At 53.6% G+C, this 27,763-nt stretch overlaps 1 long non-coding RNA gene across 1 annotated transcript; it reads right to left on the reverse strand.

The window, feature by feature from the left end:
- Positions 1-3,045: 3,045 nt before the first annotated feature.
- LOC113886254 lies at positions 3,046-17,330 on the reverse strand. The gene is made up of 3 exons (XR_003509403.1): positions 17,096-17,330; positions 16,219-16,356; positions 3,046-3,331 (listed from the first exon to the last, which is right to left on the reverse strand). It is a non-coding gene; the product is annotated as an uncharacterized LOC113886254 (long non-coding RNA).
- Between the last annotated feature and the right edge of the window lie 10,433 nt (positions 17,331-27,763).

Here is a 27,763-nt window from a genome sequence, read left to right on the forward strand (position 1 = left end):
ACGCAGCAGAGCAACATTATTTTGTCTCTGATGACTGCAAATGGCATCAGGATGTTTCAATGGGTACTTCTCTGCTCAGTAGTGAAAATGAGCACCTTTTTTTTATAGGATTATCACCATGCGTATTTCATGCATGAAATTCCTATTTGTCTTTTATCCAGCCATCTATGCCTTGTTCATCTTACTGATTTGTGAGTGTCTTTTGTACATGGAGACTACGTCAGTCTTTTGTGTGTTGCAACATTTCTTAGCATCTCTGGGCTCTGTTTTGGGTTTCTCTCCTTAATATAAAGGAGGCTGTGTCCAGTCAAATGTCTTGAACTTCTTTATTGTTACTGTTTTGGATTTTTTTTTTTTTTTGAAATAAGATTCAGAAAGGTCTTTCTCAACCAGAGATCAGTTCACCGTAGATTTCACTTTTCTGTGACAAGGGCTCAGTCACACCTCACCTGGAATGCGGAATTTTTCAGGGAGTGCAACAGTGATGTACTCTCAGCTTCCATGGGGGTACCTGCTTCACTGGGGGGAGGGGCCTGCTGTGGGTGGATGCCTGATCCCACCTGGGGTCTATGCCAGAGGCTGTGGAGCCAGACTGCCCTACCGTTTCTCTGCAGAAGGTAGCACAGCTCAGCAGATTCTGCATGTGCGCTGTGGACCCTGGGCCTCCACCCCGGACAGAAGGCTTCAGCCTTGGCCTTGAAAACATGGCCATCACCCGGACGACCAGCTGCAGCAATAGGACTAGAGAGCACCCTCTCATGCCCAGGTGTGAGACACCCAGGGTATCCATCCACACGCGAGAGAGGCTCTGCCTGGGGTGGAGAGGTTGTGACCAATTGGTGGGATTTGGGGGTTGCACACAGCTGTGGTCTCATTCACATCCATAGTGAGTCCTGGGGTTATGCAGGATATTTCTTCGAGTTCTCATATGGTTCTGTACTTTACAGCTATTCATGAGTCCGTGTGTTCATTCATTGACTCGTTCAATTGTTCACTTTGCTGGGAGCTGGGGATTCAGTGGCGAATGAACTTAGGAGTCAGAGAGTATCAGCCAACAAAGGATGTATAATATCAGCTCAGACAGTGGGGGGGAAACTGGGCCGGGGACAGCCAGTGGGGCCCAGTGTGGGACCATAGATGTGGAGGCAGAAGGCTTGTTCCAGTAGACATTTGAGAAGGGTCTGGCTGAAGTCATCAAGCCGTGCAATGGTCTGGAGTCAGGATTCCAGGCAGGGGGCTGTGCAGACAGAAGCTCCAGGAATTTATTCTGGAATCAGGGATGAAACCGGGACTCAGCTTTAATAGACCCTAGGCCCCCTTATTAACTGGCTCCATCTTCCCCGTGAATTTGAAAGGCTGCCTTCATAACACACTAAATTAGTATATGGAGTAGGCACTGTTCCGGGGCACTGCATGGGGGTCTGTGTGAAACCTCACTTAAGGAGCTATGGTGGGGCTGGGGACTGGGCAAAGAGAGACACTGATGGATCCTTGGGACACGTGGGCGTCATCCTCAGACTCTGGAGTCTCCTGACTCACAGGCTGTGCCTGGAAATACATGGCTTTTAGCCCCACTAGAAGCCAAAGTCCAGTCCTCACGCTTTGGTTTGAACTACTATATAAGAATTCCTAGAAAGCGCAAGCATTTCCTTCTGCCTCCCCACCCCGACACCCCTCCTGCCACTCCCCTGGCCCCAGAGTTCCTACAAGTCAGTTCCAGGGAGATCCAACTGCTCCTGGAAGGCAGATTCCCACTTGAAGGAGCCCACATGCCCCGCCTTGACGGTAGGGCTTTCTAGGCGGGCACTAGGGGAGGATTTGCTCGATGGGGATCCTGGGCCGCTGGAAGCAGATCTGGGGTGGCACCCCTTCCCTGTAAGGGGGGGCCTCCCAGGAATGAAGCCCCCTCCGTTTTGGAAACAGCGTGCATGTGTGGAAGGCCAGGGCATCCACACATCCTGTCCTGCCTCCCTGGGTCAGGTGGGGTCAAGAGGAAACACGCTCTTCCCCAGGTCACTCAGCAAGTACTGGCAGAGCTGACTGGGCCTGCTGGGAGAATAGAAATGGAAATTAATCATGGCTGGCCCCAGGTGGGAATGAACTGATGGGAATGAACATCACTTGGCCTGGTTCATGGAAGAACTGTGCTTTCAATGGTGTCAGTGGGTACAGTCTAAGTTATTTCCCTCCAGAATAAAGGTGGATTTACCAGGACACAAATAGGTAAAATCAGAAAGGAAAATGGGGATATTTCTACCAACCTTACAGAGATAAAAAGGATTATAAACTAATACTATGAATACCAATGAACTAGATAACCTGGAATAAATGGATAATTTACTTGCAATACAAAAAATACCTAAACTGACTCAAAAAGAAATAGAAAATCGAAATAGATCTATAATGAGTAAGGAGATTATATTAGTAATCAAAAACTTCCCAACAAAGAAAAACCCAGGACCAGATGGCTTCACAGGTAGATTCTATCAAATATTTAGAGAAGAATTAACACCAGTCCTCAAATTCTTTCAAAAGATTGAAGAGGATGAAACACTTCCTAAGTTATTGTACAGGGTCAACATTACTGTGAAGCCAAAGTCAGATAAGGACCTTACAAGGAAAGGAAACCACAGACGAATATCTCTCATGAATAGAGATGCTAAATTTCTTAACAAAATATTATCAACTGGAATCCAGCAGTATATTAAAAAGATTATATATCCCATCCAAGTGGGATTTACCCCAGGAAGGCAAGGTTGGTTCAACATAAGAAAACCAGTCAGTGTTAGGCACTACAATACTAGAAGGAAGAAAAAATTACTTGTGATCTTCTCAGTTATCTGAGAGAGATATTTAACAAAATCCAAAACCCTGTCATGATAAAAACTCTAGAAAAATTAGGAGTAGGGAGAAAACTACCTCAATGTGATAAAGGATATTAGTGGGAAAAAGTATGACAAAGCTAATGTCATAGTCAGTGGTTAAGGATGAAAGTGTCACAGTAAAATCAGAAACAAGACAAGGATATCTGCTTTTACCGTTTTTTATTCAACATGGTACAAGAAGTTCTAGGCAGGACTGTTAGGCAAGAAAATACATAAACAGAAGGTATCCAACTTGGCAAGGAAGATATAAAATTATCTGTTCACAAAGGACGTGATCCTATGTCCTAAAAAAATCCTAAGGAATCCACAAGAAAACTCCTAGAACAAACAAACAAATTCAGCAAAGTTGCAGGGTAAAATATCAGCACACAAAAATCAGCTGTGCTCTACACACCAGCAACCAACAATCTGAGCAGGAAATTCAGCAACTCCATTTCCAGTAGCTTCTAAAAAAAAAAAAAAAAAAACATTTAGGAAGAATAAATCTAACAAAGGAAGTGAAAGATTTGTATGCTGAAAACCACAAAACATTGCTGAAAGAGATGAGAGAAGATCTAAATAAATGAAAGGACATCCCATGTTCATGGATAGAAAGACTTAACATTGTTAAAATATCTCTGTTACCCTAAGTGATCTATAGGTACAATAATTCCTATGGCAAGTCCAAGAAACTTCTTCATAGAAATGAAAATGACGATCCTCAAAGGCATAGAAGTTGCAAGGAGCTTCAAAGGGTCAAAATAATCTTGAAAAAGAAGAATAGAAGTTAAAGAACTCCCACAGGGTGGGAACAACTTCAAAACTTACTACAAAGCTATAGAAATTAAAAGGATGCAGTGTGGAACTAGCATAGGACAAACACATGGACCAATGGATTAAAATCGAGCCAGAGATGAACACTCACATACACGGTCAGCTGATTTTTCAACAAGTGTGCCAAGAACACTCAGTGAAGAAAGGACAGTCTTTTCAACAAATAGTTCTGGGAAAACTGGCCATCCACATAAAAAAGATTGAAATTAAACTTTTACCTTACGGTATAGACAAAAATTAACTCAAAATGTAGAAGGAAGGGATAGTTAGGGCTTTGGGGATGGACATGTACACACTGCTATATTTGAAATGGATCATCAACAAGGACCTATTGTGTAGCACAGGAAACTCTGCTCAGTGTTACGTGGCAGGCTGGATGGGAGGGGGGTTTGGGGGAGAGTGGGCACATGTGTATGTACGGCTGAGTTCCTTGGCCGTCCTCCTGAAACTATCACAGCATTGTTAATTGGCTATACTCCACTATGAAACAAAAAATTAAAAAATTAACTCAAAATGGATTGACCCCTAAACAGCTAAAACATAAAACTCAAGGAAAATATTTATGACACTGCATTGCACTATAGTTCTATGGCTATGACCCCGAGAGCACAGGTAACAGAAGAAAAAATAAATAAATTAGTCTTAAAGAAATTTTGTGCATCAAAGGACATTACTGCAATCAAGAAAGTAAAAAGATACCCTACATGATGAGAGGAGTATTTGCACATCAGTCCTCCGACGAAGGCTTAATATCCAAATATTTAAAGAACGCCTTTAACTCAACAACAGCAAAAACACAATTGCAAAATGAGCAAAGGACTTGAATAGACATTTCTTCAAGGAAGATCTAAAAATGGCCAATAGCCCAAGAACAGATACTCATCATCATCAGTCATTAGGGAAATACAAATCGAAACCGCAATGAGATTCCACCCCAGACCCACTAGGAAGGCTGTCATTAAACAGAAGCGTGGGGGGAATAACAACTGTGGTGTGGATGCCGAGGAACTGGAACCCTTGAGCACTACTGGTGGGAATATAAAATGATGCAGTCACTGTGGAAAACAGTTTAGTGTTACCTCAACAAGTTAAACACAGAACTACTGAGCAACATGACCCAGCAGTTCCCCTTCTAGGTAAATACCCCTGAAGAATGCTGGGACTCTATAATGGATATCCGTGCATCAGTGCCTACAGCAGCATTACTCACAACAGACAGAAGGCAGAAACCATTGAAGTGTGCACCAGTAGATGAATGGATAAAGGAAACGTTGTCGATACCTACAGTGGAATAATACTCAGCCATAAAAAATGACTTCCCTATAGCTCAAACAGTGAAGATTCTGCCTGCAATGCTGGAGATAAGGGTTTGATCCCTGGATTGAGAAGATCCCCTGGACGAGGGAATGGCAACCCACTCCAGTATTCTTGCCTGGACCATTCCATGGACAGAGAAACCTGGCGGGCTACAGTTCGTGGGGTCGAAAAGAGTTGGACACGACTGAGCAACTAACACACGTGTAAAAAGGATTGAAACTCTGAGGTATGCTACAAGGATGAACCTTGAAAACATCACGCTAAGTGACAAGCCAGACACAAAAGGACACATACTGTATCCCATTGATATGACTTCTCTGTTTATATGCAGCCCCTAGAATAGGCAGATTCATAGAGAAAGACAAAGGTCCGAGGGTGAAAGGGATTTGGGGCTAGTGGAGGAGCTGGAGAGAGTTCAGTGGAGCTCAAAGGTCCTGATGGGCAGGGCCCTGGAAGGGCTGGATGTCATGTTGTTCAGTCGCTAAGTTGCGTCTGACTCTGAGACCCCAGGGACTGCAGCATGCAGACTCCCCTGTCCTTCACTATCTCCCAGAGTTTGCTCAAACTCATGTGTGTTGAGTCAGTGATGCCATCCAACCATCTCATCCTCTGTCGCCCTCTTCTCCCACACCCTCAGTCTTTCCCAGTTACAGGGTCTTCTCCGTGAATCAGCTCTTCACATCAGGTGGTCAAAGTACTGGAGCTTCAGCTTTAGCATCAGTCCTTCGAATGAATATTCAGGATTGATTTCCTTTAGGATGGACTGGTTGGATCTCCTTGCAGTCCAAGGGACTCTCAAAAGCCTTCTCCAGCACCACAGTTTGAAAGCCTCAATTCTTCCATTCTCAATCTTCTTTATGGTCCAACTCTCACATCCATACATGATTGCTGGAAAAACCGTACCTTTGACTACACGAACCTTTATCAGCAAAGTTGCTTTTAACACACTGTCTAGGTTTATCACAGCTTTTCTTCCAGGAATCAAGGTTCTTTTGATTTCATGGCTGCAGTCACCATCTGCAGTGATTTTGGAGCCCAAGAAAATAAAGTCTGACACTCTTTCCATTTTTTTCCCTGTCTACTTGCCATGAAATAATGGGACAGGATGCCATGATCTTAGTTTTTTGAATGTGGAGTTTCAAGCCAGTTTTTCATGGGGACTCAGAATGTTCTTGGGTTTTGAGTTTTCAGCGCCCCTGCTTCCACCCACCCATCTGCCATCACCTACCAATCCTCGCATCCACCCTACTCATTCATCCACCCACCTACCCATCCACTCATCCACCCATGCATCGCCATCCACCTCCTATTCATTGTTTTTCCACCTGTGACTGTTAATTTTGTGTATGAAGTTGACTGGGCTCCAGGGGCCCCAAACATTTGATTAAACATTATTCTGTAGGGGTGTTTCTAGATGAGAGTAACATTTGAATCCATCGTCTGAGTAAAGCAGATTGAAAGTGCAAGTCGCTCAGTCGTGTCTGACTCTTTGCAACCCCATGAACTATACAGTCCATTCAGTTCTCTAGGCCAGAATACTGGAGTGTTCCAGCACTCGGTGTTCCAGGAGGGCAGCTGTTTCCTTCTCCAAGGGATCTTCCCAACTCAGGGATCAAACCCAGATCTCCCACATAGCAGGCAGATTCTTTACCACCTGAGCCACCAGGGAAGCCCAAGAATACGTGCAGTGGGCAGCCTATCCCTTCTCCAGGGGATCTTCCAGACCCAGGAATCAAACCAGAGTCTCTTTCATTGCAGGTGGATTCTTTACCAGCTGAGCTACCAGGGAAGCCCCAGACTGGATGGGCCTTGTCTAATCAGTTGATATAGACCCAGGTATCTGAATAGAACAAAAGGCTGTTTCCCCTGAGTAAGATGGAACTCCTCCTGCCTGAGTGACCTTGAGCTGGGACATCAGCCTTCTCCGGCCTCAGGCTGAACCGTCTCTCTTCCTGGATCTCCAGCGTGATGTCCTCTGGACTAGAACCACACCATGAGCTCTCCTGGGCCTCAAGTTTCTGGACTCAGACTGGAGCTAAGCCACCAACTCTGCTGTGCCTCCAGTCTCCCAGCTGGGGCTCTTGGGACTTGTCAGCCTCCATCATCTCATGAGCCAGTTCCTTATGATAAACCTCCTCCTGTACACACACCTATTGGTTCTGTCTGTCTGGAGATTCTGACCATCCCCATCCATCCACCTCGTAGCATCTCTTACGTCTCCCCTGGATGCTGAGTCCCATGCTGTGTGCTGGGACTCTTGTCAACATGCTTCAGACACATACACGAAATCCCACGGAAGCATGTCTGTGCACGCGTGTGCTCATCTGCACACCAACAGACAGATTCGTTGGCCCCCCACGCCCGGCACAAACGCGCAGACGGTCAGAGGCTGAATGTACATCCATGCAGAGAGGTGCATCCCTCACAGACGGTCCCAAGGCACAGACACCTGTGACCGACGAACACAGGTGCCAGGCGTGTGAGCTCAGCCCGTACCTGCGTGCAGCGGCAGGACCTGCCGGGTGAACATCACACACACCCGTGTGTGCAGGGGAAGCCTCGGGCGTGCCCATTTGTGAACACACGTGGACGCCTGAGACTAACACGCTCAGGTGCGCGGATAGTCTCTGGGGCATGCACACACTCCCTCCCCCGGCCCACACGCTCACGCACATGCTCACACAGACCCACAGGCGTGTTCTCAGGGCCCCACGGCCACCCGTGGTGGTGAGAAGTTTCCATGTCCCACTGCCAAGCAGTTGCCGGTTGGAAGTTGCTTCATTGCTGCCGAAGCCCAGGACCCATCAGCAGTTTCCAACTCAGGCCAGCTCGTGAGGTGGGTGCCCTCAGGGGCCTTGGCTGCCTGGTAACCAAACCCAGGCTGGCGTCAGGAACGCAGGCAGTGGGAGGGGGGAGGGAAGCGTGTTCGCCCAATAATCTGAACTGAGCATGGGGCTGGCCGTGCCCACTGTGGGCACATGAAAGGCAGGTGGTGCTGGGCTCCCTCCCTGCTCCTCACGTCACCCCCACTCTTGGCCCCTAGGAAGCCCCCCTGGGGACTGGACCCCCTGGCTCCCCATGTGCTCTGACACAAGTGCCCTCCGAGGGGTCCTGGAGGCTCCCCGGGCCGTCCCAGCCCCACAGTCCTCAGCTCTGTGGGCCCCTCGGCCTTGACCGTCCTCAGCTGGACTTGCCCCCTTGCCTCTGCCCCGCACCCCCAGCCTTCCTTCATCTCTTCTTTACCTGGGTGTGCTTTCCATCACCCCTGAGCCAGGCCTTGGAACACGGAGGCTGGAGAAGCCGGTTGGACTGGCCGGCGTGCTGAGGAGGGATGCTGAGGATGGACCCGGGAGGTAGGGCAGGGATGCTAAGATGCATCCGAGGCGGCCACATCAGAACGATGAGGGAGCATGGATGTGCGGCCACCGTGACCCAGGTGGATGGGTCAGCTCTGCTCTGAGGACGTCTGTGGGCTGTGAAATGTGAGCTTCCGGTTGCCCTGCAAGGAATCCCCCCACCCTCGACTTAGAAACAAGGCATGCTTAGAGTCTGCTTCCCCAAGTGGTCCCACCGTCCCTCCCCACGGACGCTGACCCTCCCCGTGGATGCTGACCATCCCCGCAGACGCTGATCCTCCGGGCCATTTCCTGGATGAACCGCGGTCCCCCACGAGGGGGACTTGCGTGGACCATCTCTGCCCTCCCCTCTGCCTCCCACTCTAGCCTGGAGCTCTAAGGCCACATCCTTAGGGTGGGCCTTCCCTCACCTCCTCACCAAGACAGCTCCACCTGCGACCAGCATTCAGAGCACCACGAGCCAGTCTCTTTGCAGAACTCAGCACTGTGCATGTTTTCTATGCATTTGCATTTTTAATTTAGTTCCCTTTGGGAAGGAATCATGTCTGACTTTGGTCACCACGGCACTCCTAGAGTCTGGTATACAAAAGATGCTCAATAAATAATCGTGATGTGAATGGAAAAGGTGGGGGTGGGGTGGTCCGGATCATCTCCAGAGCGGGCAGAGAGCCGCACTCTATGACACGAGCTGGGTTCTGTGTCATTTCTTCGCCCTAGTCAGACTACTTCAGTGCCGGGACCCGAAGTTCGGGTGCTAGGCCATCTCCTCCCCTCTCCTTAGGGAGAGGGGCCCATGTCCCAGTTTCTCGGGCTGGCTGCCATCACAGCCCCTCCCCTGCTGGGTCCCACCCCAGGCGACCTCTCAGCTCTCAGACTCAGGCCAAGTGGAGACGTCTCCTCTGTCCGCGTGGCCTCCGGGTATACGTGGGGCCCCTGTCCTCCCCCAGCTCCTGGGTGCAGGCGCGAAGGAGATGCTGAGATGCCCTGAGTGTCTCTTCTGTAACCGTGCCCCCGGGGGTCCAGGGAGCACTCAGGCCACAGGGAGGAGGAGCAGGGGGCGCCCGCTTATCCTCACCCCTGGGCTCCTCTTCAGGCTGCCGGGGGGCTGAGGCCCCCACAGAGCTCTGGAAAGATGTCATCAAGGGGCACGCTTTGCTCCCTGGATGACTTTGACCTTCAAAGTGAGTTTTCTGGGCTGGTTCTGTTGGGCTTTTCTGGAGCAGGAGAGGTGCGTGCTCAGCCAGGCAGTGCCTCTGGGCCTCGGGACGGGGTTGGGGAGAGCTCTGTAGGCGGGGCTGGAGGAAGGAGGGGGCTCCCTGGACTATCACAGGGGGGCTTAGGAGCCAGGGCACCCTGGCAGGGGTTTCTGCTGCCTCCACCCTGCTGTCCATCTCTGGGACCTGCTCTGAGAGGTCCTGTCCGTCAGGGCGGGGGCCTTGTCCACCTGGAGACTTGCTCTCTGCAGTGAGGAGGGGGTGAGGACTGGCACTGCAGATGGCAGAGGCTGGCAGAGGAGGGCCCCAGCCCTCTCCCCAGATCCCTTCCCAACTCTGCCTGTCAGCCTGTTCAGGTGCCACCAGCTGCCAGCCAGCCTCCTCCCCAGCCCCTGTGCCTGCCCGTCCCGCTGGGGCGAAATGGCTGAACTTTGACAGGAAACATCCCGCTTTGTGGTTGGGGGTCTTGGACCTGCTAAACTCAGGGCTCATGTCCTCAGGACTCCCGGCTTGCAGAGAGACCAGCCCCACCCTGCTCTGCCACCACCCCTGGCAGAGGGGCTCTGACCCTGCTCCCAGGGGCTGCTCAGTGGAGGCACAGAGTCTTTATCTGGTGCAAGAAGCTGCAAGGATCCCATCAGGGCCCCGGGGGACCTGGCTGTTTCCCACAACTTTCCTCCCTGAGCCCGGCGGCCCCCCGAGGCCCTCTGGGGGCTGGGAGCAGAAGTGGCCTCGTTTCCCAGGCCCGAGGAAGGGCAGAGGCTGTGGGCGGGCCCTGCGGTGCAGACGGCCTGCCGGAGTCTCTCCGCCTGTCCCCACAGCTTGGGGTTCAGGCAGGGGGAGGGGCCTGGGCAGGAGGAAAGGGTATGCAGGGCAGGGCCCAAGGATGGGGGCCGAAGCAGGCGGTCTTCCATCCCTGGTTCCCCATTGCCCCCGGAAAGCCCACCCTCCATCCACGGTACAGGCCCAGCCCCTCTAGCCCCACGCCTCCTTTCAGATCCTCCACGGAGCCAGGCACCCCGGGGCCTTTGCACAGAGTTTCCTGACCCTGGGATACTTCTCTGACTCCCACTTTTGCACCTGGCCATCCCTCCCTCTTTGGGCCACCCCCAGTCTCAAATCAGACTGGGTGCCCACCATAAGCTCATCCACTCCTTTATGGAGCCCTACAATTTTAGCTTTCTCCATCATTTATGCCACCTTGACTCTGCCCACTGGCAGACTGCTCGAGGGCAGGGGGAACTGTCCTGCCCGTGGATACACCCATGCCACAGGGCCGGAACTGGCCCCGGACACTCAGAGATGGTGGGAGGGCGGAGAGCCGCCACTCACAAGTCCAGCTGCCTCCTTCCACAGACCCTGAGGGCTTCCCTGGTGGCTCAGACGGTGAAGAATGTCCTGCCATGCAGGAGACCTGGGTTCGATCCCTGGTCAGGAAGATCCCCCGGAGAAGGAAATGGCAACCCACTCCAGTGTTCTTGACTGGAGAATCCCACAGACAGAGGAGGCTGGCAGGCTACAGTCCATGGGGTTGCAAAGAGTCGGACACGACTGAGTGACTGACACTTTCACTTTCACAAAATCTGAGCATCAAAGAATTGATGCTTTCAAATTTGTGGTGCTGGAAAAGACTCTTTTGAGTCCCTTGGACAGTGAGGAAATCAAACCAGTCAGTCCTAAAGGAAATGCACCTTGAATATCCACTGGAAGGACTGATGGTGAAGCTGAAGCTCCAATACTTTGGCCACCTGATGGGAAGAGCCAACTCATTGGAAAACCCACTGATGCTGGGAAATATTGAAGGCCTTTCCCCAGCAAGACTCACATCTTTCCACCTGCCTCAGCTGGAGACACCTGGCCAGCCACCTCACTGTGCAGGGGTGCACCCCCTCATTCAGACTTCCACCCAAGCTCCGGGGGCTTCTGGCTTCACCTGACTACCTGTGGGGTTTTGCTGCCCTTTCAAATCAATTTAACAAGGATCCTAGGACTGCAGCTTCAAAGGCCACTTCTCAAAAGACCTCCTTTTCATTCAGGCTCCCCTCTAAAGATGGTGGCGCCAGTTTTGCAGATTAATAAACAGGGCTGCTGCGGCCGAGTGCGTGAAGCTTCCATCAGGATCCTTTGTGTGGCCCCCTGACCCCAGCCACCAAGCTGGGACCCTGGCCCCCCGACAATGCCCATCCAGCCTGGGTGGCACTGCACGATCCCACTTGAAAAGGCCTTTCGCCGGGGCTGCCTTTTAAGAGGGGACAGTTGGCAGGAGGCCTGGCGCCTATTCATGCAGAACGGCAGTGAAAAGTGCTCGGAGCCAGTGTCAGGAGTGGGCAGCGCCCAGAGCAAGGGGCCGCCAGGGCTGCGGGAAGCCGGTCGCTAGGCGACGGGGCCCCCAGGCATCTCCCAGCTGCCTCTTAGAGCTCCCGAGAGGGCCCTGTCCTGGCCCCACTTGGGCGCCCAGGAAGGAGGACCGGGGTGCTTGGGATCCTGCTCCCTGTCTCTTTGCCAGGTTGGCCAGGAGGGGCTGGGAGGCGAGATTCAGCTGTGTGCCCTCTCTGGGCCTCCTTCAGTGATGGGCTGCGCAGGATATTCCCAGCATCCTTTGCTGCTTAGATTCTTCAAGGGTCCAGCTCTCCAGGCAGGAGCTGGATCTTTGAGGTGGGTGGAGCTGTTTGGTTGCTAGGTGGAATCTCTGCCCACATGCTGCCCCAGCCCCATGCTCTGATTTCTGGCTCCTCCCTCTTGTCTCGAGCATCCTGATAACCCTCCACTCTGCCCTCCACCCCCCAGGGATTTAGCTCTAGGATGAGCCCTGGGGACCCTTGGAGCCCTTGACTGGCCAGAGTGCAGCTTGGTCTACTTTAGATGAGGGCCACCACGTTCTCTCTGTCCAGTCTCAGGCCATGTGACTGACCCTCTGCCAATAACAGGCCTGCAGCTCTCCCTGTCCTGGCCTTCTCTTCCCCTCCCCTTGCACATCTGCCTCCCAACCCCATCCGTCACCACCTCTCCCCTCCCCCCTCCATCCTCTCGCTGTCTGTCCTGCTGCCCCTTGTCCCTCATACCCGTCCTAACGTTCAGGCTCTGCCCTCGGCCACTGACCTGACCTGCCCCCTCCAGGCACATGCCTGCCGCTGTCTCCCACATGCTATGTGGGATGTTAAGGCTGAAGGGGTCAACAAAACCCCTCTTTCCAGCCACCCCCAGACATAGAAGGGCAGGGCCTGATGCCCTCTGAAGAGAGACCCCCAGGGCCCAGGGGTGGGACAGTTCAGGGTGGAGGCATGTCACCTGCATGCTCCCACTTTCTTGTGGGAGGAGCTTAGGCGTGGAGCCAGGAGATAAGAGGAGGCAGGTGCAGCATCTCCCCTCCTAGCCCCAGCAGATCGCCTTGAGGAGATAGAATAGGATTGAATGGTTGCCTTGTGTTGAAGTAGCAGAGGCCTGGAGGGTGGCGGGAGCAGGGAGAGGAGAGGGTTAATCCCCCCTCACACCAGCTCCCAAGAGCTGAGTACTAAGTTCTTGGGAGTTTGAGGAGCTGGCTGTTAACCATGACCAGGATAGAAAATCAAACTATACAAGCTCAGGGTTACATAAAACCGATTAAAAAGTCACTGTCATAGTGCTCAAACCTCATCACTTCCTAATTATTCTACTAGTACCTATGCTCTGACCTCATATGGTCTTCAGGTCCATAGATGGACATACACACTAGTGCAGCTGTACGCGCCTGCCAAATTCTGCTCAGTGACTTCACTTTGGCAGTTTGCTACCAGCCATCATGGGAGTATTTATACTGTGGAAATTGGCACATATGACCGATGGCTTTGTTAACTGTACATTTAAGAATGAGCTGGAGAAAATGTCAATGCAGATTAAATTGAAGAGTGTAGCATTTGGGGGCTTCCCAGGTAGCGCTAGTAATAAAGAACCTGCCCGCCAATGCAGGTGACATAAGAGATGTGGGTTCGATCCCCTGGAGAAGGGCATGGCTAGCCACTCCAGCATTCTTGTCTGGAGAATCCCATGGACAGAGGAGTCTGGCAGGCTATATACAGTCCATGGGGTCACAAAGAGTGGGACACAACTGAAGTGACTTAGCATTAGCGTTCTGTAGCTGTTCTAGTGTGAACAGCATAGGAAATTGGATTCAAATTCAAAGCATAGGAATTCCAGGATTCAAAACCAATTACCCCCATTCAGCAAAGAAGTAGCTCCCATTCTTGACAAATGAGTACAACTCCAACATTACATCTCTCTTATTTTACTTAGGTGCTAATCACCTCTGCAAGGTGAACGAAGATGTCCACCAACAGGATGGCACCCATTCATAAACAGCAGAGTAAATTGGTGACCGGAAGTTGATGACTGAAACTGACTGGAAAAGACCAGTTTTTATCCCAATCCCGAAGAAGGGCAATGCCAGAGCATGTTCAAACTACCGCAAAATTGCACTCATTTCACATGCTGGCAAAGTAATGCTCAAAATCCTCCAAGCTAGGCTTCAACAACATATGAACTGATAACCTCAAGACGGACAAGCAGATTTAGAAAAGGCAGAGGAACCAGAGATCAAATTGCCAATAGTCACTGGATCATAGAAAAAGCAAAAAAAACTCCAGAAAAACATCTATTTTGTTTCATTGGCTATGCTAAAGCCTTTGACTGTGTGGATCACAACAAACTGTGGGAAATCCTTAAAGAGATAGGAATACCAGACCACTTTACCTACCTCCTGAGAAACCTGTATGCAGGTCAAGAAGCAACAGTTAGCACCGGGCATGGAACACGGACTGGTTCAAAGTTGGGAAAGGAGTGCATCAAAGCTGTATATTATCACCCTGCTTATTTAACTTATATGCAGAGCACATCATGTGAAATGCCAGACTGGATAAAGCACAGACTGGAATCAAGATTGCTGGGAGAAATATCAATAACCTCAGATCTGCATATCACCCTTATGGCAAAAAATGAAGAGGAACTAAAATCCTCTTGATGAAGGTGAAAGAGGAGAGTGAAAAAGTTGGCTTAAAACTCAACATTCAAAAAACTAACATCATGGCATCTGGTCCCATCACTTCATGGTAAATAGATGGGGAAACAATGGAAACAGTGACAGATTTTTTTTTTTTAATTCCAAAATCACTGCAGAAGGTGACTGCAGCTGTGAAATTAAAAGACGCTTGCTCCTTGGAAGAAAAACTATGACAAACCTAGACAGCATATTAAAAAGCAGAGACATCACTTTGCTGACAAAGGTCTGTACAGTCAAAGCTATGGTTTTTCCAGCAGTCACGTATGGATGTGAGATTTGGACCATAAGGAAGACTGAGCGCCGAAGAACTGATGCTTTCGAACCATGGTGTTGGAGAAGACTCTTGAGAGTCCCTTGGACTGCACGGGGATCAAATGAGTCAATCCTTAAGGAAATCAATCCTGAATATTCACTGAAAGGACTGAAGCTGAAGCTGAAACTCCAATACTTTGGCCACATGATGTGAAGAGCCAGTTCACTGGAAAAGACCTTGATGCTGGTAAAGATTGAAGTCAGGAGGAAAAGGGGATGACAGAGGACAAGATGGCTGGATGGCATCACCGACTCGATGGACATGAGTTTGAGCAAGCTCCGGGAGTTGGTCATGGACAGGGAGGCCTGGCGTGCTGCAGACCATGGGGTCACGAAGTGTCCAACATGAGTGAGTGACTGAACTAAACTGAAAAACATTTGATGAACAGTGGTAATTCTTAATCATCTTCATGTAATGTAATTTATAAACATTTCCTCTTATGGCTGGCCTTCCTGTGTCTTGTTTAAGAAATCACTGCAGTTTGGGAGAGAATGGATACATGTGTGTGTAGGGCTGGTGGGCGTCCCAGGAGGTGCTCGTGGTAAAGAACTCACCCGCCAGTGTAGGAGACACAAGAGATGTGGGTTCGACCCCTGGGTCAGGAAGATCCCCTGGAGGAGGGCATGGCAACCCACTCCAGTATTCTTGCCTGGAGAGTCCCATGGACAGAGGAGCCTGGTGGGCTATGGTTCATAGAGTTGCAAAGAGTTGGAAATGACCAAAGGCACTGAGCATGCACGCACATGTGTATGGCTGAGTCCCTTTTCTGTCCGCCTGAAGCTATCACAGCATTGTTAATCAGCTATATTGTAATATGAAATAAAAGCCTTTTTAAAAAAAGAAATCATCTGCTCCATCGTCATAAAGACCTTCTTTTCTATTTCCTGTAAGTGTCCCATCAGATCTGGGATCCATCAGGAGCTGATCTGTGTGTTGCAGGGTGAAGGCCAAGACACAGCTTCTCTTAGGAGGACCCATTAACCCAAAGTCACGTAAAGAAAAGGCCTGCCGTGGCCCCTTCGGCCTGGCACATGAGCCCCTGTGGGGCTCCCTGAACCATTGGTGGATGGGGTTGTCTGGGCCAGTGCTGCACTGAGATACTATTGCCCTGTTACTGGCCTTGAAATTTGCCATCAGCCCTCAGCTTGTGTAAGAGCTTCACTCGTCTTGGCCCTTTGCAATTTCCCATGAATTCTGGAGTCTGCCTGTCAATGTCCTGCAAGAGAGAGTTTGCCAGGAAAATATGGAGTGAAGCAAAGCATGTCGCCGGAAGAGGAAATCAACTCACACAGCCGTTCTTCCAGGAAAGTGGCACCGTCCTTGTTTCAGACCCTGCGGATCAGAGCTGAGCAGAATGGCATCATGCCACGGCCCTGGGACGTGGGGCCTGATGCTGCACACGGGGCACTGATGAGGAATTTGAGGTCTGATGGGAAAAGGTCAAGGTCACAGAGTTAAGTGCAAGCAAATGAATGCTAAAGCCCATTCATTCATTCATTCCACACATAGTAACTGAGCACTGTGCTGAATGCTGGGGTCCTGGTCCTTAGTTCTCTATATCTGCGCAATCTTTAGAACCAGAGAGACCACCGGAAAGGTGAGAGGAGGAGCCGGGGCAGAGATGAGCAGAGAGGCCACAGCCACTGACCTGCTTACCCATGGGGTAGAGGGAAACTTACAAATGGGAGGAAGGAGGAGATATTTCCAGGGTGAAGGAACAGCACGTGCAAAAGCCAGGAGGCACAAGAGCACCCCATGTGCTCAGAGACCCCAACTGACTCCTTGAGACGAAGCAGAGGAAGGAAAAGACCACAGGTGGTGGGAGGTCCCTGTCGAGGGGCCAGGCTCTGTCCTGGCTATGGAGGCGCCCTGGAGGGAGCAGGAAAAGCCAGAGTCCCCAGAGCAGCCCCGGCCTGTCCTGCGGAGGGGACAGCTGCCTGCGGAGGGGACTGTGGCCTGCAGCAGACCAAAGGCGAGGGGTCTGGGAGGAAGACCACAGAGGCATCAGCGAGACTTGAGGAGCCGGGATAAGAGGACACAGCCGGAGGCAGGGAGTGGGCTGTGGTGGTGGAGGGGGGGCGGTGCCTGGAGGAGGGGTCACGGAGTCGGGGTAAGGAGGCAGATCCCCCACACAGATGCCAGACGGCCAGGCTTAGAGGATGTACCTGCAGGGGGGTCTGACCTCTGGGCACAGAAGCTGGGTCAGCATGGGGCGGGGGGAACGTGGGTGCAGCTTGGCGTCAGAGGTCTCCGGGCACCTCTGCCTGGGGTTCTGGCCTCAGCACAGGCCTGGCACACACCAGGTGCTCTATGAACCTCGGATGGATGGATGGATGACAAATGAATGAATGAACCAACGAGAAGATTCTCCATTCACAAGCTCAAGCCGTGTCCTGCTCCAAAGCCCTGTCTGTCCTTTCATCTGTCCCCCTGCTCCCCCCCAAAGCCTTCGAGAGAGGTGGGGTGGTCCTTGGCCGCACACCTGCCCCCTGCTGTGGCCTCCCCTCTCCCTGGATCAGCCTGGGGGCCCTCGCACCTGCCCCCCCCCACATGGTTGCAGCCAATGGACCACTCTTTTAGGGGGTTATTCCAGCTCAGTGAGGGTGGCAAGCCAGCACCTGGGCATCCCTGGGTGCTAGCACTCCACCCAGCTGCAGCCCCGGACAAGACGGGACGCAGGTGAACTCCAGGGCCAGGAACACCGTGGGCAGTGCTGCCCTCCCTCCGCCTGCCACACCCCCGTTTACAGCCGTGGGAACAGAGGCCCGGAGGCAAAGGGCCAGCCCACGGTCCCAGCCCCTCCCCCCGGGCAGGGCTGCCTTCCAGACCTGGCGTCACACGGCCCACGCAGGGCTCATGCTCTGCCGTCACCGTGTTGAAATTCCTGATAGCTTTCGGGGCCCGGCGCCCCCTCGTGCCCATCACTGCCCAGCTGGTCCCGAGCCTGGGCACCTCTTCCTGGTGTGTGTGTGGTGTGCGGTGGGGAGGGGGCGCTCCTGGGTTTTCCTTTCACTGGAAGGCAGTTGTCCACTCCAGCACACAATGTCCTCTGATTGCATGCCAGGAAGTACATGAATAAAGGGCAGGAAAAAAGGAAACACTCAAACCTTTCCTGGTGAAAACGGAGCCCGTTTTAGCTCCGACGTCAGGGCGTCCGCGTGCCTTTGCCAACACTGGGGAGGAGTGGAGCCATGTGGGTCAGGGGAGGGCCCAGAAGGGCCCCTCAGGACACAGGGCCCGTGAGCTCTGCTTGGGGACCACGCGGAGCCACGGGCTGGGCAGTGGCCCCCAGGCCCCCAGGCGGGAGGCAGGGCGCAGACCTGGAGCCCTGGAAACTTTGCTCTGGTGGGGGCGCCTTTGGGAGAATCACGGGCCGTCCTGGGCCTCCTTTGGCTGGAATCTCCCGCTCGCCTGCCTCCCGGCGGGAGCCAGTAAGGGGCAAGGGGATGGGGAGGCTGTTTTCACGGGCTGGTTGGAGCGAGGTGAGAACCCTTCCATGGAGCCCGGCTCACCCACGTGCTCCATGAACCACAGCTGCTAACTGAGTGCTGACCCCCGGAGCCCTCCCTTGGGGTACCCCACCCCACCCTCCACAGCAGGGTCTTCTCTGGAGGGGCAAACGGGAAGCTCATGCCCTGGCAGCCATTTCAGAGATGAGGTTGACTGCCTCGGTCCCACAGAGACCACCGTCTGGTGGTCTGAGCCCCTCTGGCCTCCGTCCACCGGCTTTCCGCGTCCACTGGGCGCAGCCTCAGGTGGGCCATGGGAGGGGCCCGGGTCAGGCGCCACTGTGGGGTCCCAGGGTGTTTCCCCAGCCGAGCCCTTTCCAGGGCGGAAACCACCATCCTCCGGCCACTCGGGCCCCTCGGAGAGCAGGCCTCTAGGTGAGGGGTCCGCTTTTCCCGGGTGTTGGAAAGCTGGGGCCCTCACGCTGGATTCCTCCCTGTAATCGGCTCCCACTGCCCTCTGCAAGGGGGGCCACAGGACAGCAGGGCAGACAGCGCTTGGGGCCCAGCCCCGCACCTCCTTCCTGGACAGAGGGGCCCTCGTCTGACCTGAGGCTATGTAGGGCTGTGCGCTGCCTGAGACCGGGGGGAGGAAGGGGCACCTGGACTTGGTGTCAGGGCCGGTGAGGATGGGTCTCTGGCCTTTCTTTGCACATTAGAGAGCAAGGCTCTCTGGTCAGCGGAGGTCCTGGTGGGTCCGTGATGGACATGCTGTGTGAATCAGACATCAGCCTTTATTTTTTCGAGCTGCTCAGATACTGCAGCATCGGCTTCCCAGGTGGCCCAGCGGTAAAGAACCCGCCTGTCAATGCAGGAGACGCAGGAGACCCGGGTTCAATCCCTGGGCTCGCAAGATCTCCTGGAGAAGGGAATGGCTACCTACTCCAGTGTTCTTGCCTGGAGAATCCCAAGGACAGAAGAGCCTGGTGGGCTTCAGTCCATGGGGTCACAAAGAGCCAGACATGACTGAGAGATGGAGCACGCATGAACGTTACTGCAGCATAACCAGCTCTATCCAGAGTGCTACACAACCAAACTCCACTTGACTGTGCAAGGGTCCCAGGGCAGCTAGGGGTCTGAGACTGAATCTGCTTGCTGGACACAGAGCCTACAGGCTTTGAGGTGGACCACACGCATGTTTGTGCTGGTCGCCATCACTCCTCTCGCGATTTGGCAAGCTGGCAATTCTGCGGTTTCCTGATCCTTCATCTTTAGCATCGCCTGGCTGTCTTCCTTCTTGCTGTCCTTCCATCCTTTGCTTATTCTTTCTTTTTTCACAGCTCAGGTCGTGGCTGGACTCTGAGGTACCCTCTGTCAGGCAGATGAGCCTCCTGGGACGCTCGCTTATAAAGGGCCCCCTTCTGCAGACAGCCTGAGCCCCCGATGGGCAGCAGTGAGCAGCTGTATGCATCATATTGCCCCAGGCAGCGGACCTCTGGCCCCAAGCTGGCCCCTCCACTGCTGCCACAGCTGCCAGCCCAGCCTCTCTGGTCAATTATTTCTTAGGCACGACTCACCCCTACCCCCAGCTCCGGGCTCTTTGGGGATGACCTTCAGGAGCCTGGCATGAACAAAGCACCCCATGTCTGGCTATGCTCCCAGTGCTTCTGAGACCACCCATGGGGGTCTGCGGGATTGGGGTCCACCTCTCGGTGCTAGTGATGGCGGCCCAGTGTCTGCGGACCTGGCGCTGGCCACCCCTTGCTGGGTGGTTCTCCTTGGGGTCTGGAGCTCAGTGCTGTCGGGCCAGGGTATGCCAGTGGCCAGAACCTCTGGGCTGGCCTGACTGGCCGCTGGGGTGAGCTAGACATTCCAGGCCTCCTGGCCCCTCCCAAGGGGCCCCCCGTTCCTGCTGGAGGCAGTGCCCTGGTTCTCTCCGCTTCGGAGAAGTGTGCTTCAAGAGCCAAGGAGGTCACAAGGCTGAGAAGGCGTCCCGGTGGCTGTCCGACCTCCACAGACCTCACCCCTGTCACCCCTGGGTCGGCCCGCCTGTGGCCTCTTCTGCAGGCCCCAGTGTGGGCTGGCTCCCTGGCTGACCGAGGTCAGTCCCCACACAGCCCCAAGCTCCAGGCAGAGCCACCCAGGGCCCCTTCGTGGGCTCTGGAAAGATCAACAAACAGCTCCAAGCGGTGGAAATTTCTCTGGCTCTCCAAGTCCAGACAGACAGAGCTGGGACAGAGAGGCACTGCAGACAGGGCCGCCCCGGCGAACAAGCCGCTGCCTGTGTGCGGGAGCTGTCCAGACGCCCCCGGCCACCGGGCGGCCAGGAGACACAGACGGCGTCTGTGCTAAATGGGGCAGAGCCCGCTGCCCGCCCACCCGGCAGTGGCTCCTGGACCCGCCAGGCCCGCACAGAGCGGGGAGCCAGGAGGCTGGAGACCCAGCCCCACCTTGTACGGGGACCCTGATGGGTCCCTACCCTGCGGAGTTTGGGTCCTCACCGAAGGGGCGGGGGACCTACCTGGCATGGGGATGTGAGCTGGGCTGGCTCCCAGTTAGAAATGGCCTCTCAGTCTGGATCCTTGGAGAACAGGAAGAGCTAGTGCACATCAGGGCTTGTGTGCCGGACATGGCTCTCGGGGCTCTTCCTACAGTGTCATCTTATCGTCTGCTCTCAACGAATGATGTGTTAGGCCCAGCATTATCCTCCACTCTAGGGATGGAGAAGCTAAGATCCGGAGAGGCTCTGTGGTGGGGCCAGAGGGAAACCAGGTCTCTGGCCTAGCTCTGCACACTGCAGAGCTCCCTGACACTTGGGGAGGCCCCTCCAGGGTGCCTTCATCAAGGGTTTACTTCTGGCCTTGTGCTTTCAGAGGGAAGAAAGAGAAAGTTACGCACAGCTAGAAGGCACCTGTTGTATACAGTCAGATTCTCCCTGCCCCTCTCCTTCACCACCTCCAGCATCACCTGCAGATCAGGACCAGCATCACCAGCGATGCCTCCAGCAAGAGCATCAGCGTCACCCCCAGCGTCACCTCCATCATCCCCAGCATCACCTAAGTATCACCTCCAGCATCACCTCCAGCATCACCTCCAGCATCACCTCCAGCATCATCTCCAGCATCATCTCCAGCATCACCTCCAGCATCACCTAAGTATCACCTCCAGCATCACCTCCAGCATCACCTCCAGCGTCACCTCCAGCATCATCTCCAGCATCACCTCCAGCATCACCTAAGTATCATCTCCAGCATCACCTCCAGCATCACCTCCAGCATCACCTCCAGCATCACCCCCCAGCATCACCTCCAGCATCACCATCAGCTCCGGAAGTCTCATATCCAGGAACGACCTTGGGCCCCACAGACTGGGCTGGCTGGTCACCCTAATCCTACAGGTTGTGTGACACTGCCCTCACCACCTGCTGCGGGGTGAGAGCACTTCACCGCAGTACCCAGTGTGCCCCATCTTTGGTATTTGAGTTCTGTGGTTGACGCACACCCTCCTGCCTATTTTCTGCTGCTGTTTCACTGAATCCCCTTAACACACCTGAGGCAATGGAGGAACCCAGATGAGGTTTGTGGGAACCCAGATGAACAGAAGAAAAAGGAGCTCTGAGCAAGGGTCTGGGGTCCCCTTCTCTCAGCCAGCAGAATTTGGTCCCATGTAGATTTTAACTCAAACAGAAAAAATCATCTGCAGCTAATATCCCAAATGGGACATTGCATGTCATTTCAAACAGAGCTGTATGTTTGAAATGGGCAGTATGGGCGGGTATGGGGCACCCTGGCACCCCAGCCCCAAGGAAGCCAGGATTCCAACCATCCCAAAATCTAAATCGTCTCCAAGGCCCTCCCCTGCCTTGTCCTTCTAGCCCTGCCCCTCTCCCACGCCCAGCGCTGCACCCTGCCCGCTGTGCTCAATTCATCCTTGCCACCTCCCCACTTGGTCATCAGCCCCTGGCCCCCACCCTCTTGCCTGCTGCTCCCCAGATGAAGGCTGAAGGTCCAGTGGGCCCCGTACACCTGATCGCCTTGGATGGTGGAAAGTAGACACCTTCTGGAGGTACCGTGTCCTCATGCAGAGGACTCCCACTAGCCGGGGACATTTTGGGGACAGAGCCAAGAAGCTCTGAGAGCACCAGGAGGTCACGTGCATTCGGGTTCTGAGTTTCTAGTCCCAGGGACCTCCCAGCAGGTGGTGGGTACAGGTAACAGAGGAGGGGGTGCCCGAGAAGTGAAGCAGGCCACCAGTGCCACCAGCTGGGAGCACTGCCACTGCAATCAGGTCAGTGCTTTCTGTTTTTTGCAACTTTTAATTTTGGTGTCATTTCACATTTAGGGCTTTCCTGGTGGCTCAGACGGTAAAGAATCAGCCTGCAATGCAGAAGACGCAATAAGACATGGGTTCGATCCCTGGATCACGAAGATCCCCTGGAGAATGAAATGGATACCCACTCCAGTATTCTTGCCTGGGAAACCCCTGGCCAGAGAGGAGCCTAGTGGGCTACAGTCCCTGGGGTCACACAGAGTAGAACACAACTGAGGGACTGACACTTTCGCTTTCTCTGTTGAGAGACCAGGTCAGTCACTGGGGTTGGAGGCTCAGGGCCCCCAGAGCAGCCCCTCCTGGCGCCCGAGGTCGGACCGGAAGCGGGATGCTTGCCTCTGCTGCGTTGCGCCCGCCGAGCTGGGCACCCACCCCTGCTGGCGTCCACTCCCTCTCTGCCAGCCCCTGGATGGAGACCCCTCCCCGTCTTTCCCAGTTCATGACCTCTGCCGGCACAGACACCACGAGAGGTGGCGGGCCAAGGGACCACGGATGCTGGCCATTCCCTCAGCTCAGCGGGAAGGAGGTCCGCACGGGACCCCGACGGCCTCAGCTCAGCTGCAGTGCGGGAAGGGCACCAACTCACTCATCCCCAGCCCGGAGGTCACCCCCAGTCACCCCTTCCCCTGGGGTCTCTGGGAAAAGGCCTGGGTCACGGGAGTCCCGGCGGGAGGGGGAGCCCCGCCCTTTCCGCGTGGCCGCTGCAGGACATGACCTCACCCTGCGCCGGGCAGCTGGGCCCCAGGCCAACTCACTGCGCTGGGAACGTGCTTCCCGCTGCTCAGACCCATCGGAAGGGGACGCAAACCGGGCCCAGAGGAGCGGGTCCCACAGCCTTGGCCTCTGCTGGTGCCATCCCGGGTGGCCTGTTGGGGTGATGGCCAGGCCCTCTGGGATCGTGGTGCCAACCCGCCTGGACCCTGGGGTGCTGGCCCCCTGCAGCAGCAGCGAGGGAAGGGAGTGCGGCCTCTGCGGAGCTGTAGGAGATCTGCAGGAAACGGACGCACCCAGAGGAAGCGGCTGGTGGGTCAGCAGCGGCCCGGCCACGTGGAAGCATCACCCCCAACTCGCCCCACCCCGCCCACAGCGGGCGCCAGAGGGGCGGGGTCGGGGGCGGAGCCTCACGGCCCGAGATGCCCTGTCCAGGGCACCAGGGGCGGCTTGGGAGGAACCCACAGTGAACCCGGCCTGGTTTCCCCCACACTGTAGAGGTGTTATCAAGTCCAAGCTCACTCTATTCGCATCGGAGAGATGAGGTGCTGAGGCAAGGAAGAGACTTTAATCGGGGAGCTGGCAGACCAAAGAAGATGGAAGGTTAACGCGTGCAAATAACCATGTTGTTGGGGTCTGGATTCTGGGTTCTGTTGTAGACTAGAGACAAAGGAGCAATGAGGAACTCAAGTCAAAAGGAGGAACAGAGAGAGAGAGGCAGTGGGGAAGTAAAGTGGAGGGGGCTTCAGTCTTGCAAAACATCTCCAAGGGGATGGCCAGCCTTTGGAGAAATGGGTGTGTTAATCTCGTCTCTTCACAGGTTCAGTTCAGTCACTCAGTCGCCTCCGACTCTTTGCTACCCCATGGGCTGCATCATGCCAGGCCTGCCTGTCCATCACCAACTCCCAGAGCTTGCTCAAACTCATGTCCATTGAGTCGGTGATGCCATCCACCATCTCATCCTCTGTCATCACCTTCTCCTCCCACCTTCAATCTTTCCCAGTATCAGGATCTTTTCCAATGAATCAGTTCCTCGCATCAGGTGGCCTAAGTATTGGAGTTTCAGCTTCAGCATCCGTCCTTCTAATGAATATTCAGGACCAATTTCCTTTAGGATTGACTGGTTTGATCTCCTTGCAGTCCAAGGGACTCTCAAGAGTCTTCACTGGAGAAGGCAATGGCAAACCACTTCAGTATTCTTGCCTTGAGAATCCATGAACAGTATGAAAAGGCATAAAGATACGGCACTGAAAGATGAACTCCCCAGGTCGGTAGGCGCCCAATATGCTACAGACAAGAGTGGAGAAATAACTCCAGAAAGAATGAAGAGATGGAGTCAAAGTGAAAACAACACCCAGTTGTGGATATGACAGGTAGGCAGGGAGGGACAAACTGTCTCTCCATGAGCCTAACAAAGGCACTTTACAGTCCAGCAGAGGGGCAGGGTCCTCCAGGCAAGCCACTGAGTATGATTAAAATAGCAAGAGCAAAGTCAACTTGCTTTACGAAAAGCAAGTCAAGGAAAGTTTCCAACCTGGAGTCAGAATTGGCTTCCTCCCTGCAACGTAGGTGCTGGGTCCAGTGTCACAGCCAAGCAAACGGGTGAGAGCTGGAGTTCCACCCTTCCAGGGACACCGTCCCACCACCACCCCCAGAGGAGCACGTCCGCTGTCTGCTGCCTGGTCCCACGTCCCCAGGATGGGTGTGGGCCCCTGGGAGATCAGGGTCCTGCCCCAGCCTGGTCAGCAACTCCCAGGTGTGCTGGCTGAGTGCTGGCCTTCAGGGTCTGTTTCCTCCCCACGTGAAGTTCATGCCCTGCTCCACGTTGCTCCCATGTGAGTCTCCAGGCCCCTATAGCAAAGTCCCACAGACGAGGCAGCTCAAACAACAGACATTTACGGTCTCCAGTCCTGGAGGCTGGAATCTGAGATCCGGGTGTGAGCAGGGCTACTGTCTCCTGAGGTCTCTCTCCTGGGCTTGCAGACAGCCGTCTCCTCCCTGTGTCCCCCACGTCCTTTGTCTGTGTCCTGACCTCCTCTTCTTATAAAGGTACCAGTCCGGTGGGATAAGGACCCACCCTAGTGATCTCATTTTATCTTAACCACCTCTTTAAAGACCCCCTATCACCAAATACAGTCACATTCTAGGGTGTTGCGGGGGTCAGGACCAAAACATGTGAATTTGATCAGACACAATTCTGCTCATACTCCCCCTGCCCAGAGAGCAGAAGATTGCGCTCTCGGCTCATCACGCATGCATTTACCCCACAGATGTCGGCCGAGTGCCCTCTGTGTACAGTGGAGAGGTGGCTATACGATGGACAGGATGGAAGTGGCCTGTCCCCGAGGGGCTTCCTGAGTGGGAAGCCAGGAAGGAAAGGCCAGATGAGGTCGGAAGCAACCTAAAGGTCACGTGTCTGGGGTCACGTTTTGCTCCTCTCCTCTCCCCCCGCCTTCCGACATCCCACTTCAAGCCAGCCCCTGACTCCTGACCTGCTCACCGCTGGATGCTACCGCCGTCCTTGGCCCACCACCCCCGGGTCCCAGCCCCTGCAGGGATCCCCACTGGCCCCTGCTTCTGTCCCCCTGCCCCAGGCTCTTCTCGGCAGAGAGTCGGGGGTTCCAGCCCATCAGTGTCAGAAGCTACCTGCTGCTCATTCCCGCCAGGGAACACACCCTGGTCCCCAGGACGTCCTCGTGGGCGGCTGCTACCGCCGTCTGTCCTGGTCTCCACCACTCTCCCCCTTTCACCTGCGCCAGCACACTGGCTGCTCCTGGCTTCTTCTCAAACCTACAACCATGCTCCTGCCTCAGGGCCTTGGCACTGGCTCCTCTCCCAGCCCGGGGTCCTCTTTCCTCTCCTTTTTCAAGGATGCTGCCTTTTGTCAATTACAAATTGGCGCTTACTAAGAGCATTGCCAACAACTGAACAAAAAAAGCATTTGCCATCTGCCTCTAGGGAGACTGAACCCATGAGTCAGTTCTTTGCATCAGGTGGCCAAAGTATTGGAGTTTCAGCATCAGTCCTTCCAATGACTCTTCACGACTGATTTCCTTTGGCCCTGACGGCTTTGATCTCCTTGCAGTCCAAGGGACTCTCAAGATTGCTGCTATAGCTGTTAACCTTCAACAACCCCTGAGGGAGTTCAGGGTGGAATGAGGCACTCTGCTGCAGGGAATCTGGTGGGACAGGTCTTTAGATAGTTGGATATTTTTAGGAACAGATTTTATTAGCTCAATCCTCGTATCTCCTCATATCGGAAGAAGCACTAAATCCCTTCACGGTGCCATCAGATCCTCATGACTAATAAAAAACCTTTTGTAAAATGAGTGCTTCATGGTACTGAACTCCCCCTTCACCAAAACCTGGTATACTGCCCTTCCCCCCTGCCGTTTTGGAGCGGTCTCTCAGAGATAACTGAGATGCTGCGTCCTGGGCTGCAGTCCTCGTTTTGCCCCAAATAAAACTTAATACAACCCTCAAGTTGTACATCTTTTTAAGTTGTCACCTTGACCACCTCATTTGAATTGCCCCCACCAATCCTCTAGATCCCCTTTCCTGTCTATAACACTTATCACCTGCAGGTCACATAATTTTCTTCATTATTTTGCTTGTTGTCTAACTCCCTCGACCAAGATGTTCCCCCTCCACCCAAAGGCAAAAAGCTTCATCTGTGTTTTTACTGCTGGATGCCCAGCACCTAAAGTAAGCCTAAGACTCAGTACACAGTTGTTTGTGAATGTCTGTGAGAAGAAATTATTTTGCTTTTCCTCAAGGGTCAGCAAATGTTTTCCGTCATGGACCAGATAGTAAACACTTTCAGCTTCTACCTTACACGATCTCTGTGGAAACTAACCAGTTCGGTTCAGTTCAGTCGCTCAGTCGTGTCCCACTCTTTCTGACCCCATGGACTGCAGCACGCCATCTAGGCTTCCCTATCCATCACCAACTCCTGAAGCTTACTCAGACTCATGTCCATTGAGTCGGTGATGCCATCCAGCCATCTCATCCTCTGTCGTCCCCTTCTCCTCCCACCTTCAGTCTTTCCCAGCATCAGGCTTTTTTCCAATGAGTTGGCTCTTCACATCAGGTGGCCAAAGTATTGGAGTTTCAGCGTCAGCATCAGTCCTTCCAACGAATATTCAGGACTGATCTCCTTTAGGATTGACTGGTTGGATCTCCTTGCAGTCCAAGGGACTCTCAAGGGTCTTCTCCAACACCACAGTTCAAAAGCATCAATACTTCAGTGCTCAACTTTCTTTATGGTCCAACTGTCACAACCATAACATGACTACTGGAAAATCCACAGCTTTGACTAGATGGACCTTTGTCATCAAAGTGAAGTGA

Source organism: Bos indicus x Bos taurus, chromosome 29 (genome assembly GCF_003369695.1).
Source record: "Bos indicus x Bos taurus breed Angus x Brahman F1 hybrid chromosome 29, Bos_hybrid_MaternalHap_v2.0, whole genome shotgun sequence".
Classification (NCBI taxonomy): domain Eukaryota; kingdom Metazoa; phylum Chordata; class Mammalia; order Artiodactyla; family Bovidae; genus Bos; species Bos indicus x Bos taurus.